This window comes from Capra hircus, chromosome 19 (genome assembly GCF_001704415.2).
Source record: "Capra hircus breed San Clemente chromosome 19, ASM170441v1, whole genome shotgun sequence".
Taxonomy (NCBI): domain Eukaryota; kingdom Metazoa; phylum Chordata; class Mammalia; order Artiodactyla; family Bovidae; genus Capra; species Capra hircus.
In genome coordinates, this window is record NC_030826.1 from 37822381 (window position 1) to 37841015 (window position 18635).

General features: G+C 35.9%; 1 protein-coding gene and 1 long non-coding RNA gene across 2 annotated transcripts in view; one reads left to right on the forward strand and one right to left on the reverse strand.

The window, feature by feature from the left end:
- Positions 1-18635, forward strand: part of SKAP1 (src kinase associated phosphoprotein 1) — a 301408-nt gene that overhangs the window by 129976 nt on the left and 152797 nt on the right. The gene's annotated exons all lie outside the window — the stretch shown is intronic.
- On the reverse strand, positions 363-13738 carry LOC106503270. Its single transcript, XR_001296897.1, has 2 exons — positions 13570-13738; positions 363-861 (listed from the first exon to the last, which is right to left on the reverse strand). It is a non-coding gene; the product is annotated as an uncharacterized LOC106503270 (long non-coding RNA).

The following is an 18635-nucleotide window of genomic DNA, read 5'->3' on the forward strand; positions in this document are numbered from 1 at the left end:
GTATCTAAAGATACAGTTTTGCATTTTATCATCTTGTTCCAGAGTCTGTGTTGTGATCCATTCAATTCATGATAAAAAATAATGGTATTTATGTGTCATAATTAGCCTTTGAATCCTAGTTGGCCTGCAGCACTCAGCAAAGATGTACACCCTTCTGGCTTGTGAGAAGGGGGAGGGGGAGCCACCTTGTGGCTGGAAGACGACCCAGCAGCCTCCAGGATCCTTGCTCTGTTCTGAGTAGAAAGCAAAGGCGATGAGGGTAGAAGCCAGAGATAAATCAGAAATATCAATCACGAAATATTTGTGGAAAGTGGTAAGGGATATAAATAGAATCTATAACTATAATAATACTGAAGCAGTAGTTGTAAATATACATTATCCTCTTTAATATGACATCGAGTAGATTGAGAACTGAGAAATTATTAAGACCTCCACAAAAAAAAATTGGAAGAAAGAATGAAAACATTTAAGTTAAAATTATGTTCATTTTGTAATTCAATAAAGAAATCCCAGAGACATATTTTTAAATTTAATGTTGTTTTCTAAAGCACAGAAAAAGCCCCACAGACATCTGTTTGCATACATTGTGTGTCAGGCAACATCAGATTTGAATGGAATTTATCTAAATTTTATATGCATGGCTTGATGTAAATTGAAATAAATTGTACAGCATACTCTGCGTGGACATATTGGTTTTTCCATCGCTGCTTGAACTTTTAACCCCAGGGCCTGAGCCGGTCACACGTTGACCTGTCTGAACTCTGCTGGTAGATCCAAGTGTGGAAGGCTGACCTTGCCTCCATGGCAACCACAAAGTAGGGTCCATGACTTTTCTCTCCCTTTCTCTCTCTTTTCTCCACACTCCAAACAAAACAAAACAAAACAAATTAGTATATTCTCGCATAGCCAGTCAGTGTAATCTTGGAGTAGTTTTACCAAAATGCATTTTGCCCCTAACCTAAGCTCTAAGCAAAGCTTTTTCAGCTTGCTTGTCAGATGTTAATGAAAGTTTGAAATGAAAGCCTTTATAAACGTTAATGGAAAAGACCCCTTCCTGGGACACATTCAGTTTGCTTGTCTACTATTGTAATAAAATATACTTCACATACTCATATATTAAATAATGTTGCTATAGGTATGTTATACACACAGATGAAAATTATTCTTCTGTAGAATCTCAATATTAAAAAAATACTTAGATTAGTTTTTACTAATGCCCACTGCATCTACATCAGATATAACATTTTCCGGTGTCATAGAGCTAATATATCTGAAAGAAGTAAACATTAAGGATCTAGAGTTAATTTCTTTATTGTGAGTTGTAGTGTGTACTTTAATTAGGTACTTTTATGCTTCTGATTTGTTTTAATTTTGCTGATTTATCTTTAAATCTATGTGCTAACAAATGATCTTTCCACAATCTTGGTGGTAGTTTAAGGGTGTTATTTATTCATCACTAAATTCTGTTCATAGGATATACTTATGGATTTTCATTTATTAATGCAAGAAGTACTGGTTGAATACCTACTATGTAAATAACTTCAACTAAGTACTGTGGAGTAACATTAAAAAAAATGTGGCATGGTCTTAAACAATTCCAGTTTTGCAAGATAGGATGTACTACTTAGAAAGAGAAAAACTAGAGAACAATTAGACAGCAATGACAAATGTATAATTGTTTAAAATTGTATACCACTGACAAGGAAGCATGGCATAATGGAGTGACCATTTGGAAGTGGATTTAATGAAGAAAGGCCTCTTATGAACAAAGCCTTGGAAAAGGTGGTTATCCAGGGCTGTAAACAAACATTCTACTAAGTTTCAGAGGTTTCACAGAAAAAGGAAAACCTGGAGTGGTGCTGGTTATATACAAGTATTGATAAGGAGGAAAAGTGACAAGAGAAAAGGAACTGTGTTATACCGGAAATGCTCATGGACTAATATGCTATCCTTCAAATTCTGAGGTCCAGATCAGTGATTTGCTTCTGAAGTTTTTGCAGCAAATATTTTAAAAAGAACAGACGTACTAATTTTAAGCTGTAAGGGACTTCTATTGTCCTTTTTAGAAAGCATAAAGAAAAATCTTAATTTCTAGATGTCTGAGGTAGAAAACTAAAGCTCAGATGTTCCACAAGTTGCCTTTAGGTCACTTTAGGTAACAGGATTGATAGGTGACTGGTCTGATGAAACAAGTTCTCATTTAAAGTGGCTTTGAGGTAGTTTTAAAAAAAAAATCACAGAAATTTTTTTTCTTGGTCTGGCAATATAGAAAATTTAAAAGACAATATCATCAAAGGCAAGGGGAATCAGAAAATACTTCCAGTCTGCCTCTAGCAAATTCTGTGACCTTGGGGTCACTTTATCTCTGTGGTCCAGGGTTTCTTTATATGTAATAATAAAGATATCTAATATTTACTGAATTCTTACTTTATACCAATCATTAATGTCTAAGCACTTTCACTTAATTCTCACAACAACTCTATTAGGTAAATACCATTGTTGTCCCCAGTTTACAGCTCAGAAAACTGAGGCACACTCTTTTCTGGTATCACACCTGAGTAGTCTAGCTTTAGACCTTATGTGCGTCATCCACGGTACCAGGCATCTGTAAAGGGCCAGGTAGTTAGTATCTTAGGATTTTCAGACCATACAGTCTCTAGAGTGATGACTGTGTCAGTTGTAGTGCAAAAGCACCTATAACAATATGCAAATAAACAGTGTGGCTATATACGAAAACTGTTTTATAGATACTGAAATTTGAATTCCTTATAACTTTCATATGTCATGAAATATTATTTTGATCTTCCCCCTACCCTTTAGAAATGCTTAAAAAAAAAATTTCTAAGCTATCAGGCCCTACAAAAACAGGGTAGGTGGGATTTGGCCCTTGGATCCTACCTAGTGTGGCAACCTCTGGACTGCACTGTGCTGCCTCTCCATGTATAGAAAAGGAATTGAGCTAGATGATCTCTTAAATTACATTAAATTCCATAACTTTCTAACTTCAAAAGGAGGATGACCATTTTGAATTCACCACTATGTAATTACAGAATTGAAAGCTACCTTGGAAAATAAGCTTATCTATCCCTTTTCTTTGAAAAAGACTGTATCTCAGAAGGGTAAAGAAATATCTTTGTCTAATTGCTATTTTGAGAAACAGATTTCACTATCTTCTTTAACAAGTCATTTTATGTTCATTGCTGTTGCTATCAGGACTGTAGTCCTAATGTCCAGCCTGAGTCCCTTATGATGCAGTGGAAGCCCACTTGCTCTACTTGTTAGAAATGACAGTGAACTTGTCTCTGTCTTCTACACCACTTCCTACAACTTCTGTATCATTTGCTGCAGCTGAAGGTAAGAACCTCCCATCCTTTCCCCAGGCATTTGTTTCTTTACTTACATAGATTGTTTTCTATTCTCCTAGCTATAATTGTAGTGTTCAAAGGAATCCTTTCCAAAAACTGAACAGGGTAGAGACCTCTTTTCCTTATCTATATTTAAGAGTCTGTTTTTCCAAAAGACACATATATCAAAATTTTTACAAATGTCATTATTATCTAAAATAAGTGCTTTGTAGGGATCCATAGGGCTTTCCAGGTAGTGCTAATGCTAAAGAATCCACCTGCCAATGCAGGAGATACAGGTAGACACAGGTTCATACCCTGGGTTGAGAAGATCTCCTAGAGTAGGAAATGGCACCCCACTCCAATATTCTTGCCTGGAAGATTCCACTGGCAGAGGAGCTTGGTGAGCTCCAGTCCATGGAGACAAAAAGAGTTGAACACTACTGAGTGACTGAGCACACGCAGGAATCCATATGCTTAGCTCATAACTTCTTTAGTTGTATGATACTTTGGTATTATGATAGATAAAGCAAATAATCTCTTCCTTTAAAGTCAAGTAATGTACCTGATTGTGAATTTAAAACTCTTTTATTTTTTTCTTTTAGCTTTAAAGCTCAGAACCATTCCAAAGTTTACTTCTGTTTCCTTAGTGTTGGTTAAGTAATGTGATAAAAGCAAAATATAAAATCTCATGTATAACGATGTTTCTACATCCTCAATTACAACCTTAGCATTCAAACTCCTGAACAGTCTACTGAGCTGTACAGCTCCCCAAACACTGACAACTTATTTTATATATAGCAAGAAAATATCTCCTTATTGTCTAATAACTCTGAACATGTCCTAGGTATGACAAATTCAGAGAATTGTATTTCATTCTTAGAAATGGTCATTAGAGTCAAATTTTTGAAGGTTTTCCCCAAGCCTATGTCTTTTCTATTGTATACTTATTTTTATTTTTCAGAATTTTGGCTGCACTGTGTCTTTGGTGTGGCACGTAGGCTTTCTCTAGTTGTGGCTGTCAGGCTCCTCTTGTTGTAGAGCACAAGCTCTAGAGCACGTGGGTTCACTAGTTGCAACACATGGGCTTTCTAGTTGTGGCGCATGGCCTCCTCTATTGCGGTGCTCAGGCTTAGTTGCTCCGTGACATGTGCGGTCTTAGTTACCCGACCAGGGACTGAACCCAAGTACCCTGCGTTGGAAAAGGGATTCTTAACCACTGGACCACTAGGGAAATCCCAAGCCTCTCTCTTTTATAGACATTTTGTCACAAAGATTTTATCACATATAGAGATTTTCTAAATAGTTCTAGAGCCACAAAATTGGAGGCACATGAACGAAAGTAGTCTGCCTCATTTGTCTGAGTGTTCAGTAAGGTCTTGGTATACTCACTCAACAGCTTTTGTCATAGAGCTGTAGTGAAACCAGATGAATAAAGTGCTCTTTGAGAGCAAAATTCTCATCTATTTATATTTCTAATACTCCAGAGTATTATTTGACAGATTACACAGGCATTAATGTAAAGACTGTTTACAGGTTATTTGAAAGGGTTGAGATGAAATATAATGTTATCTAGGAAAATATCTAGGGCAAGAGAGCCTTAAAAACAGAAAACAGTTTTGTAATAAGGAGATCCCCGTCCCTACAAATAGTGTCACAGGACAGCGGCACTGGATGTCCCCCTATCTGGTAACTTTTTGGTGTAGCCAAAAGATGTATTTACAGGTGCTAGTTGGAGTGAGTCTCATATTTCCTTGCCCCTACTACTGTTGTATAAAAATGTTTACTGCTTTTAAGGAACTTGATTTTGAGAAGAATCTGTTCAGTGAGTAGACTCATCAATGTTTTTCTGTGAGTTTGCTCTCATTAATTTATTCTATTAACATTTAAATGATCCTTAAAACCTTAAATTTCAGATTTTAAATTTGGGCATTTCCATATTTTAAGATAAATGTTGACTTTTACCTTAAAATAGTCCCAGATATAGTTCACCTTTTAAGAAGAGTATCCCTGTGATTTGAAATCTTCAAATCATTGCCATCATTGTCCTGGAATTCTATGTTTACAAATTTCTATCCTGCTCTGGATTCTGGCTCCCTGAAGGTCTAGCACAGTGCCTGTTGTAGGGTAAGTGCTCCCAGAATGTTTGTTTACCTGAACTGTTGAACCAAATAGTGACAAAGAAAATGGATTTTGACTGAGGCATTAGAACGTTGTGCAGGACCCATGGATTCTTTACATTCTTGGTGGGGAGGCCTATTCTAAAGGAATGCTTCAAGTAAACAACTGTAACAAGGCGATTCTGCTGGCTTTCTTAGGCATTTCATGTTGCATGCAATTAGCTGGGCAGCAACACAGGACAGGGAAGTGGCCAGTAACCTCAGTATATACATGTGTCCAAGAAGCTGTGTGACTCTTGAGCTGTTTATCACTGTTCCTAAAGGTTTTCAGTGTATGAAGGAGTTCGTGAGAGATGGGAGAACTTCCTGTTAGTGAAATTCCATATAAGACACTCAAGGGAAATATAGAAGTAAAAAGTGTTCCCACATCCCATTGATTAACCTTAGATGTTTGGATTCGAATATTTGTTTTTGTACCCTCTGCACAAAAGAAGCCTATTTACTGAAGGTGTCAATCAATATATTAGTAGTGACTGGCTTATTTCTGATTATATTTTAGTATGTATTGTGTCTCAGCCATTGTAGAGCTTTCTGGGAAAATAGGGCTTATTGCATAATACCTTACAAGATCTTACAACATGGTTTATGTTTGGATCAACAGAAAGCCACTTGATAAGTCTGGCAAGTCTCTGTGTTTCAAATTCTTCATTTTTGAGTTCTTGATCACTACCATCGATCATCATGATATACATTTCATGTATATGTTTGTTTTGTATATTTTAGCAACAAAATCAAAATAACACAATTTTTATTATACTTTCTGACATACGAGAATTTTAAAATAATTTTGTTGTTGACAATTGAGAATGAGATGTTTCCTAATTCTCTAAACCGTTAGAGAAAGCTGCATGCCCTGATACTAGCTGTAGCATCTGAAACCATTCCTAGTTTCCTGACATGGTCAGAGAATATCAGGAATCATGGGGACAATGAGACTGGTTGAAGAAATCCACGTTCAATTTAAATACTCATGGAATTTCTACCATATACAAGGCATAATGCTACATGTTGAGGGGCTATAAAGGTGAGTAACTGACAATCTCCCTCCATGTTTATGTATTTTTAGATATGGGGTGGGGCATTTTTAGGGAGGGACAAGAATGGTGGAAACAAAACTAAGAAGTTATTTGCTAATTCTTTGAGGAGCAGTTTCAGTAGATTAGTAAAAGTAGAAGGCTAATTTTAGGGATTCAGGAGCGAATGAGAACTGAGAAACCAGAGACTGTGGGTACAAACCACTTTGAAAAAGTTGGTTGCTGAAAATAAGGGAAGGGATAAGTGGTAGCAAGGAAGAGGTGAAGAGGAACTTTTCTTTGGTTCTTTGATTTTTGTTTTAGGAGAGGGTAGATCTGAGCTAATTTTCCTGAAAAGAAGAAAGAACAGTTGAAAAAGAAAGGATAATAAATAGAATCAAGTTCTGGGAAAGGTGGAGGTAGGTTGTATAATACTATTCAAGAATCAGTCTTAAGCTAAAAGGTAAGGCACTTACTTCTTAGAGAAAGGAGTTAAAAGATAGAGGGGGGATAATGATGCAGAGATATTTTTACTTGGAGGTCAGAGAGGGCAAGGCCATCTGCTGAGAGTAAAGAGCATGGAGTAGGGATTGGCCCTGGGCTTATGGAAATGGAGAGTGGAAGTTTAGGGCAGCCACTAAAGCATGACAGAGTCAAGAAAAGAATTAATTAATATACAGTAAGAACTATCTCAATCTATTCAACAAGCATTAAACATTAAACATTAAATGGAGAATTCATGGAAGAATGAAATGGTAAAGAGCTCCTGATCCACTTCCAACCATCATAGCTCTCTCTGGTGTAATGTGAGGCACAGCTTCCTGTCTCCAGAAAATCACCTATGTTCTCATGCTGAGCTGTCCTGAATCTTTGCTTACCATCATCCCTGTTGACACCAGACCCAGTCCTGAAGAGGTATCACATTCACAGAAGCACAATAAGAGTAAACATTTCAGTCCTCACATATACATGCAGTATATTTTACAAGGCCACTGTCCCCTCTCAGAATCTCCACAGCTCCCTGGAGCCTCCTGCTCTCTTGCCCTTGAAATCTTTCAGACCTACTGTCCGGCTGTGTTCCTCTTCATTCTTAGCAGTGCAGAGTGGAGAGTGCTTTTTGGCTATCTGTCCTCTACTATCTATCCAAGTGGCTTTTATACTTTCAAACTCTTGTCTCATTCTTATTCTTCCCAACACTGCATCACAAAAGGCCAGCACACTTGTCTGAGAATGGCAGAACCCTCCATGGTTGAGAGCAGGCCTAGGAGGGAACCAAACCAGTGAACCTCTTGAGTATACAAGGGGATAATGGGCCAAGAACACTCATTGTTAAGAACTGTTGTCTAGTTACACTGCAGCTTCATAATCTCAGCTTATTTTGAAGAGGATTTGAAAGCATGATCTGAAATACAAGTTATCTGTACTTTTCATTTTACCTCCTACATTTGAATCTCATGCCCTACTCTCCAACCTCATTATTCATCATTCCCCAAAACCAGCCCTGTGTCTTCCACCTAGAATGCCTTTCTCATCTTCTCCAGCCACCTACAATGCACTGATCCTACAAGGCTTGGCTCATCTTCTCTACATGGCTTCCTAATTGCTCCAAGGTAGCCTCATCCTTGGAGAAGGCAATGGCAACCCACTGCAGTACTCTTGCCTGGAAAATCCCATGGGCGGAGGAGCCTGGTAGGCTGCAGTCCATGGGGTCGCTAAGAGTCGGACATGACTGAAGCGACTTAGCAGCAGCAGCAGCAGCAGCAGCAGCCTCATCCTCTCCCTGTCTTATGTTTTACTTGATCAATGCCTTTATTGTAGTTGTTGCCACCATTTGCCTTGCATTATTTTACTTACCATGTGCTGGCTTTTCCAAAGGTTGTGAGCTCCCACAGGGCAGGAGTGGTGTCTTAATTATTCCTGTATCTTTCACAGGTTAATTGCTCCTGTATCTTTCACAGATTTTAGCACATGGTAGATATTCAATAATAATTTGTCAAATTGAACCCGAAAAAATATGACTATACATACATATGTGTGTTTGTCATAGCCCAAGACCCTCCAAAGAACCTCGAGGTAATAGTAGTCTCCTGTTTCTACAGTGTTTCTTAACGTGCCACAGAGTGACTACCACTTTCTCTCCCCCTCGTCCATGATATCTGGAGGTTTTTCTCCTTAGACACCAGAAATACCGAGGATGGAAAACACTATCCCAGATAGATCCAAGATAAATGTTCCCTTCCTTCAATAGTATGGCCTATGAGTACAAAGGCAAATCCTATATACTGACACTGCAAAGACAAATGAGAGTCAAGAACTTTAGAAAAGGGAAGAGAGGCAGTCAACATGTTCCTTCCATGTTACAGCTCAGGGAAGAGAAGATGGCAGAAAAGTCAAATCCACAGAAGAGTATATATCCTGCTGACTACTGAAATACATTTTTGCTGAGATGTCAACAATCTGTGATAGTCCATGTGAGGTGAAAATACTCATATTTATATGGTACTCTTCATACAGAGAATCCCAAGATATTTTATAATTTATAAATATTAACGCTCTTCATGCAATGTCCCTAATGTTCTCTATATAAGAAATCCAGTTCCTAATAGCCCAAATCTCCACCCACGACAACACTGAATATTTAAACATTTTTATCAGCACACAATATTTTGTCTTTGAAAAATCCTTCATATCAAAAAGTCTGCAATTTACACTATTTGTCTTCTAACATATGCAGCATCTCTCCTACCTACCTCCCTTCCCCCACTAACATGGAAAGTGAATTCAATTAGATTTAAGACAAAGAGTAATTGCATTGGAAAATAGAAAAAAAATATCTCATCCCAGAGTGATTAAGCTCTTTACCTTATAGAGGGAGTTTAACTCTTTCAGGAAAACAGGATCCCATATAATAAATGAATACAGAAGTTTGCTAAATAAAAGTATAATGTCTTGAATCTTATCCCGCAGTCATCGGTGAGCTCTTTGCTCCAGGAGAATAGTGTACTCATTGTAACGTTTGTACGAAATATAAAATAAAAACTAAGTCAATTAAGAGTTTTAAATTTTTATCTTTTAACTATTCTCATTTTTACAGTGGGTATCTAAAAATCTGAAAAATATTCAGAACTCTTGGATTCTTGAAAGTGAGTTTAATCATCTACTTTCCTAGACTTATTTTGTGCTTTTGGTATCTTGCATTTGATAAACTCTTCCACATACTCAATGGAAAATGATCCAAGGAAGGCCAGAGTCACTTGTACTACAAAAACTGCTCTGCCAGCAGCTGCTGACTAGTTGCTTTTTGGTGCTCATTCTGGAACTTCTGCAGAAAGATGATAAAGTACCCTAATGTGATGGAATCTTTAATAGAGGAAGTCCCAGAACTGTAGATGACCAGCAGCTAGGGATGATATACAGCACTTTCATTTGCAATGCTCGCTATTTGAGGTGGGGAGGATTGTGTTAATTCCAGGGGAAACTTAAAAGGTAAATATTGAAGCAGCTGAGAGAATCTGTAGTAAAGAGATAGGTCAAATGTATAGGTGTAGGATGCAGTCAGCCTGTTGCTCAGAGTTGGAGTACAACAAACAGAAGAGATCTTTCAGGTGCCTTGAACTAAGAAATCTCCCTTCTTAGGCTCTTTCCTACCTCTATTATTCAGGCATTTCATACCTATCAGCGTGGTTTCACTTAAGTTGTTGTTGTTCAGTTGCTAAATCATGTCCAACTCTTTGCAACTCCATGAAATGCTGCACACCAGGCTTCCCTGTCCTTTCTGACTCTGGCCCTGTTACCTCAGTTAAACTGTCTTTTGTAATCATAATGTTCTGGAGCTCCAAGCTGATATATTCCTGTCTGTTCTCTTTACCAATCAATAACATAGGTACTACACACTGTTGTGTTACATCAAGAAAAAGTCTACCAACACAAGGCATTGGCTCCCTTTTGAGTGGAGTTTCTCACAGCAGCATAGATTTTTCTCTTTTTAGTAGTGCCCGAACTGAACCAGATGTTTTGGCATGATGATGAGACCCTACTTCCAGTTGGTTGATGATCTAACAGGGTGGTAGATCTGACTTTAAGAGGTAAAGCAAGGGAACAAAAGCTGAATACTTGTCTTAGAAGTTTTGCTCTACCTGTCTCACCATGGGATCTTGTTTTGTCCCGTTCCTAACTAGGGATTTAAAAGCTATAATTATTTATGAGGTCATTTATATTGTTGTTTGAGACCTTCTGGTGAAAGGCACTGTATAAACTAATCCCAATGTTAATATATCTATATTTTTCCCATATCTTACAAACTCTGTTATACATAAGACAGATTCATTTATTTATGATATGTCCTTAGTTTGTTACTCTTAGCCAAATTTGTGTCATGATAAATACTTTAAAATAATTATACACATTAACCAGGGATTAGAGAGACTGATTTATAGACTTGGAGTGGGAAGAATAAAATGAAACCACCATCTATTTGGGTCATGCAATCAAATAAGTTTAGCAGTTCTAAGTGAAATGTTTTTAGTCAAGTCAACAACAAGGTGGGTCACATCAAAAGGAGCATCTGCAATGAAGTAACACAAGGAATTTTTTTTTAATCTGGAAATGAATGAGTTAGGAAAATTAATGGCTCTTCTAACTCCTTAGACAGAGAGTAGTCCTTTCAAGTTTGATGAAGGTCATTTTCAGGACAGTCTAAGAGAGAGGTTACAGTTCAACTTCCACTAGCAGTACTTGAGAAAGGCAAAAATGACCAGAGTTTCTGAAGCATCTGAGTTTTTTTTTCCCCAAAATTAAAGCTAATTGCAAATGATTACCCATATTCTTAATATTTTATATTTTCTCCCCTCCCCCCAAATTAGGAATTTATCACTTTTTCCAAAGACTGGAATGGAGAAAATACCCACTAAGCAAGATACAGTGAATGTGTGCTAGTGTGTGCTCCCAGCTGCTCATGTAAATCTTTCTTCACAGCAGGATTTGAATAAAAACTCACCACTTAATTGAATAGTTCAAATGCCACTGAGTAGGAAATTTTAGTGAGGCCAGGATATGTGTAAACTTAAAACAGATATGTATATTCTGGCAACATACACAGTATTTTGAAACAGCAAAAAATGTTAAAGGAATTTTTTGTGCTCTTAGGCCAATTGTGGGTATTGTTTTAGGACTTTGAAAGTATTCCTTTTATACAGTTGCTGTTTTTTTTAAACAACAACAACAACAACCTTGCTTCATTTTCCTTTTTATTTTTGAGCTGTTTGCAACCCTCTTTTGAATAGTGAGAAACAATGCAATTAATTTTCTCCAGCGCAATCATGCATAGATTTAATAAGCATCCAAAGGTAGGATCCATCTGTAAAGTATGCGTTGCATGCTAAATTACTTCTCTTCTGTGGTTTTTTTCCTTTCCAAACCTTAATTAATTGAAGAAAAAAAATGTTTATTAAAGTGGGAACAGGCTGGGCTCTGGCTCTCCGCCTCTGGTTCAAAAGTTCATACAATTCCCTGAAGGCTCATCTGAATGTGTGTGTCTCCCTCTCACAATCTTTCTTTCTCCGTCTCTATAGTAGGGATGAATGCCTAGAAAAGGTGTATTATTTTGTTCCCAGGATCGATTTGAATAATCTTAACTTAGGTAAACTAACTTTTTGTGAGTATTGATTTGCATATATTACATGTTTATATAAACAGTACATATACATAGACACATCAATGTGTTATTTACCCATTTTTCTGTTGCTTAGAATTAAAAATTTATATACATTCAGTGGGATCTTTAAATGGGATGTAGATAGCAGGAAGTATAATTCTACAGGTGGATCTCACATAGGAAATTAAAGAAATTATGTATGAACACAAGCTAAGTCTTTGTGGATAAATTTAGACCCAGAAGAAAAAATATTAAATCTATCCCAAGTAAAAAATATTTACCCATAAACAGAGTAATGGAGAAAATATATAATAGGAAGTGACTCACTCCTGTGAACTACTTTGGAAATAAGATATTTCCTGACCTACAGTAGGCTTTATATGACCTAGGTGAAAAGCAATAAACTTTTTGTAAAATAAAAATATTATCTTAAAGATAGACTCAGAATTTTTTCAGTTATCTCAGTTGTTACCTAAGAAGTCTATTTTTTCAAAATATTGGTTTTTTTCTCTTTATTAAGTACTACAATTTTTAGATCCTTTGTTTTTTTCTAAATAAACATAAGTTGTAGTTTTCATCCAAATTACTTGTTTCTTTTTACTTTAAAGTAAGATTAGTTTTCTCTTTTAACACAAGTAAGGTTTGCACAATCACCTCCGTACCTCGGAGCTGATGGAATCAGAAAGCAGTGCTGAACTTGACTGTGATCTTGCCTGGCTAAAGTCTTCTTCCTTTAGCCCAGTCGCTTCTTTAAAAGCATAGTGTTCACATAGGAGCCTAGCAGAGGGGTTTCTACAGGTTGTTTCATTTTTTCTTTGGACTGCGTACAGGGCACCTAAAGGCTCTGGGCTATTAGTCATTTAAACTTTAAAAATAGCTGTTTAAATAGGGGAAAAAATAAGCAGCATGGAGAAAGATGTTAGTTTGGGATAGATGCAGCTTTAGTCATATTGGCCCTTTTACCACGTACATGACTACCATCCTATAATCTTGCCATGTGAGTATCAGATGAGCCATGGGGACATTCCTAGAAGGAATTTTGAGGAATTAACATGAGGAATCGCCTTTCAAATGTTGTTACGTGTACATATTTGGGCCATATCTGCACACTTGTGAGTCAAATTACTTGGAGGTGTTGCCAAAATATGATCACCAAATAACAGTTAAAACTGATGTCTTGGAAACTTGAAGACTCTCACCCACTATGTATGTACCTGTTTATGTGAATACCACATCATAAGCTCCTCACACCCAGCCTTCTGTGACTCTTGGAAGAATCTCTCTACTGCTTTCCAAACAGATTTTAGTTTAGACTTCTGTGAAATCCCTGAACTGAAGAGCTGTGGGTTTCACAAATTACATGCATGTAAACAACATACCTTTGAAAGGAGGTTGTGTGGGCCCTTTCTCCTACATGCTTATGTCCCTGTTGTCGTAGACTGGCGTCCTTTGTGAGCTATTCAGTGACATTTCAGAACCATTTCGCTCTGCAGAAAACCCGCAGTTGTGTTTCTTTAGCTGACACTGTGGCACTTGCTCTCGAAATTGCTAGTTAGAAAAAAAAATTGTTGAGGCCGGTGGCTGTAATCAGCGTTGTTGCTGTCTGTTTCCTTAGACTAATAGCAGAGCGATCCGAGTCTGAGAGTTCAAACAGAGGTTATCTTTCCCAGGTAGCATCTCGTCCAACGAGAATTTGATTTTTTTCTATAGGACTTTACTCCATTAGATTAATGAAATTTCAATGAGAGCCTGGCGCCCCCTGAAGCTTTGTTAGGAAAACAAATGGTGATTCTGTAGGTGTGACAGCTTGCTTGGAGAGTTACGAGAAGGTGAATACATCCCCACAATCCAGGCAGCCTGGAACACATTGATCTCTATTTAAAGCACCAATCGGATCTTTGTTAATTATAAATGATTGATCTGCAGTTTTTTCCCCTCTCTCTTCTTATATGTGTGGCTCCCCCTCCTTTCCCCACTTCTAACTTCTCTGCATGCTGAGTACAGAGCTTTTTGTTTAAAGGGACGATCATAGAGAGCAAATCATAGGAATACCCAGCAGCGATGCTGTTGTGAATGCCATTGTCAGAGCACTCACTGTTCACCGATTGAGGTGAACTCTGAAGTAGGTTTCAAACTGACTCTATGTTCCTTCTTTACCTGACTCATTCCTAAAACAAAGAATCATTTTAACGAAATAAAGCGTTAAAATAGTATCAGAGACATCACTGTTATTATGGCTTAAAATCTGACTTGTGAGCCTGTGAACCAAGTCCCCAATATTAACTCTGAACCACAGTGTATGCCTCGTGCTCACCAGGATATGAATTGTGACCAACCAACCCTGTGTGAGACAACAGGGTGAGTAAAGGGAATATCTCTGACCTTACATCTCAATTTATAGGCATTTAGGTGACTAATCCACCTTTTATCATCTTTGTGTAGTGGTTTTTTAATAATGTTTAGAAGCAATAGTGTACTCAAAAACTGACACGTATATTACTCCTGATAATTGCTTACCACACTTAGTTCTGAAGCGCACAGAGATATGTCCCCAAGCTTCTTTGTGGACCTCTATATAGTGAAAATATCTGAGCACTAAATATATTTGTGTATTGAATACAAAAATGCATAGTTACTTATTTGTTATTTATGACATGTACAATATATAATTTGCACAGATCTCAGGAAACATATTTGTAAAAATTATAGTTTAAGGACAGGTACTAGTGGATTACATTGAAAGCTACATTAGTTTCATAGTTTTAACTAAAATATAGATTTTTATGAATTTTTTCTGAAGTGTGAGCCCTTAATTAAGTTTTAGGACATATATGTTCAAGTTATAATAATGATTCTTACCTCGGTATTCTTTTTTGTTAATTGTCTAAATAATCCATGAAATGTACGAGAGACTTCTCTAGACCAAGAATCTTAAAATAGTTTATAGTTTTCAGTGACACTCTTATGCAAAGTCCTTTAGATGTGAAGTATTGCCTCATTTCTTTGAATGTCTTGAAACTTGTTCACCTTCCTAATGAGTTGCTCTATCACTGATTGTATGTGATAAACAGTAGCATAAGAGCAATTTCTATCTTTAAAACAACAGTATAAAATGGGCAACAGCCTCATGTATAACATAACCTCCTCCAACTCCAAATTCTGTGATTTTTAAAGAAGCTCACTATTGCTTTCTAAATAGATTCAAGTCTATAATATGCACCTAAATATGAAAGGTGTTCTGACAGAACTTCCCCATGGGGTAATTGTTTAATGATCCTATAAGTACTCTCCGGAAAACTAGATCTAAAGTGTAATTTTTGCAATGTTTTTACCCAGTGTTTTTAAAATATTTATTTTTTCATTATTACTGTTTATTGTTTTATTGTAATATTTTTTAAATTAGCAAAAGTCATTAGGGCACATTTATAAATAATCATAACCATAACTTTTAAAATCAGATTTGAATTAGCCAGAAAAAGCAGTGTAACATTTTTACAAATATTAGCACATCAGTAAAGTTGTTGATGTCAGGGTCTAAATAAGTAACCAACAACAGCATTAAGAAGTGAGTGATGATGGTAAATGCACAAAGTTATTTTTATAACATGTTTCCAAAGGGCTGATTTTAGAAATGTTTTAATTTTACTCCTGTTGATTTTGTTTTTGAATAGTCTAACTAATGATTTTCATTAGTGTATTTGTTATTTATGTGATCTGAGTAGTTCTACCAAGGTTAAATAATTTAAGGAAATAAACCCTTATCTGATATAAGATAGCTAATGAAGTATATTAGATACTTGCCCTATTGCTGTATGAATTGGGTCTCCAAAGCTAACAACAGCTTTCTGCGGGAACACAAATCTCTATATAAATATCCAAATGTAGCAAGATGTTGCAAATTTTTAAAGATATGCCATAAAAATAGATTAACACTAGTATGCAGTCCTGTTCAACTGAATTACAAAGGAATATCATGGGATTGCCAGTGACATTCACATAAATAAAAAATCAATTCTTAATGGTGAAGCAGACTTGTTTTAGCACATTACCCAGGTTAAATGGGAGCATACAAAGACATCAACTCCTATAAGACTAGTGGAATCATTGTATATTAATATGATTTAGGGAGCTACACACCTCGATGGAATAATTGTTATTATCTCTATAGAGCCAGATGGCACTTGATGTAAACAGCCATTGAGCACCTCAAACACAAGTATGGCAGGTGATCTTTAAGGTGTTCTTGCATCCTGCTCACTCATCTCATCGCTGGAACCTGCATTCCTGTTTGCAGAATGGTTTGATTGCCAGTATACAGATTTCTCAGAATGGTCCTCTTATTCAATAAGAATGCAGGGTATAGAATTTCCTTAGCAGAAGAATAGATGAGGCAGAGTAGATAAGGCAGCTACCTGGATTTGTGTGGTTAGTATATTTTTTACAAGAAAGAGAACAGAGGGAATCATATTTTTCCAGCAACAGTGGCAAAAAAAATGGTGTCTTCAGAAATTTTTTAAAATGAATTCACAAATTTTCAGTGAAGTAGGCTCTAGTAATTGTTGGTATCAAAATAACCCTATTGAGGAAGCCAAAACTTATTAAAATATATTTCCAAAGTAAGAGAAATCCAACTTTAGAGAAGAAATATCTTTAAATTTCTTGTTTTTAAAAAGAATCTTGCTTTGTTTTGAAGATTAAATTGACTTCTGCTAATTCTAAGTATCCAGTTAGGGAAAACTCATTAATTTTTCCAACAGATACTAATTGGGCACTTACTATGTGTTAGTACCGTTCTAGGTGTTAAGGATTCATCAGTGTAAAAACCCCACTCTCCAACAGAGTTTACATTCCTCCAAGGGGAGGGGGGGCAATAAATGGTATGATATGATATAAAATATGGGAGAAATGAAATAGGGAAGGGAGATCATGTGCTCAAAAAGTGTAGAAGTGTAAGATTTGCCTTCTTCCCTTTAAAAACATTAAAGAGGCCATCTAGAAATAATAAAAGAGGCTGGGAAAATTCTTGTTTATCTTCTAACTTCATTGATCTTATGAAATTTCTAGTGAGTTGCCTGATAAACACCTACTGTAATAGCCTCAGCTCAGTAGCCAGAGTTAAACAATTTGGAATGGGTTCGGGATAAGCTTAGATTTTCTTGGCTTAAATTAAATTTAATAATGTTACATAAGTTTTTTATGGTTTGTTAATAGCATACCAAATAGCATAATATGGTTTGCTATTATCTTTCCTTTGATAATAGCATTAAAAGGCATATCATCTTTAATTATAAATAATTCCTAAATTTCTCCCTTGCTTTACCTTATATAATCCAGGTTTTTAGTTTCAAAGATAAAGGACATAAAACTAGCTTTTATAGGGATCTTTATTATAGTAAATTTATAGATTTCCAAATATATAAAACAGATTTTCCAAGTGTCTAAAATATAGGATGTTCCTTGAAATTTCAGGATCTCATAAATTAACTCTTCTGTTCCATAATGACAAAATTCATCTTAATCCATAGAATATATCCCCCACCCCACTCTATGGTGCTATTGACCAACTAATTCCTAGATTTAAAACTATAATGTTCAGTTCTTCACCAGAAGCAGTTTGTCATATAACTGTAGCTTATCTCTAGATAAAACATAGTATATGCTGTGAAATATTCCTTTAGTTTAGGTGAAAAGATAAAATTCACTTTGTGAAATGGTATAGTCTTCAGTCAGGTTTATTTTTGGTTAACTACTAAGAATTAAAAAGCATATGTACTAAAAATAAAATAAAAGTTTAAAAAAGTACATGTGCTTATCACTGCATAGGAAAAAGTACTGAAAGGTTGTGTTCCGAAGTGTTAAAAATGGCTAGAGTTTACAACATAACATTAGGAATAATATTTATTCTTTTCTTTGCACTGTTATCCTTTTAATTCTTTTCTACAGTGACCTTGTATTCCTTTTACAGTCAAGAAAAAACTCACTTTTAAAAGCTAAAGATGCCTAAAAATTGATATATTTACTTAACATAAAATCTCATAACTGGTAAGTGTCTGCAGATCAGTTCTGCAAACAACAGAAAGTAGTAAAAATAGCAAACATCAAGATTTAGATAATATCATGAAGTTACTAATTTTATCTATTTCTATTTCATTGTACTACTTGAAAAGTACCATGCAAAATTTGACCAATTTATCCTTTTTTTTTAAAATCTCTAAGACATCAAAGTTCTGTTAAAAAAAAACAAACAGTAGGCTGAGACATTTCTATAGCAATATGCCAGATATGCCAAATTTCATAAGAAAACATGTTTTTAATTTTAGGCCTTTGAATATGGTGATACTCATAAGGATGAGTATTTATGAATGTATAATAAAAAATAAGAGGCTTAGAAACTTTATTTCTTTTAACAGTCAACAATATTTAGCCTATCAGAGTGCTTCAATAG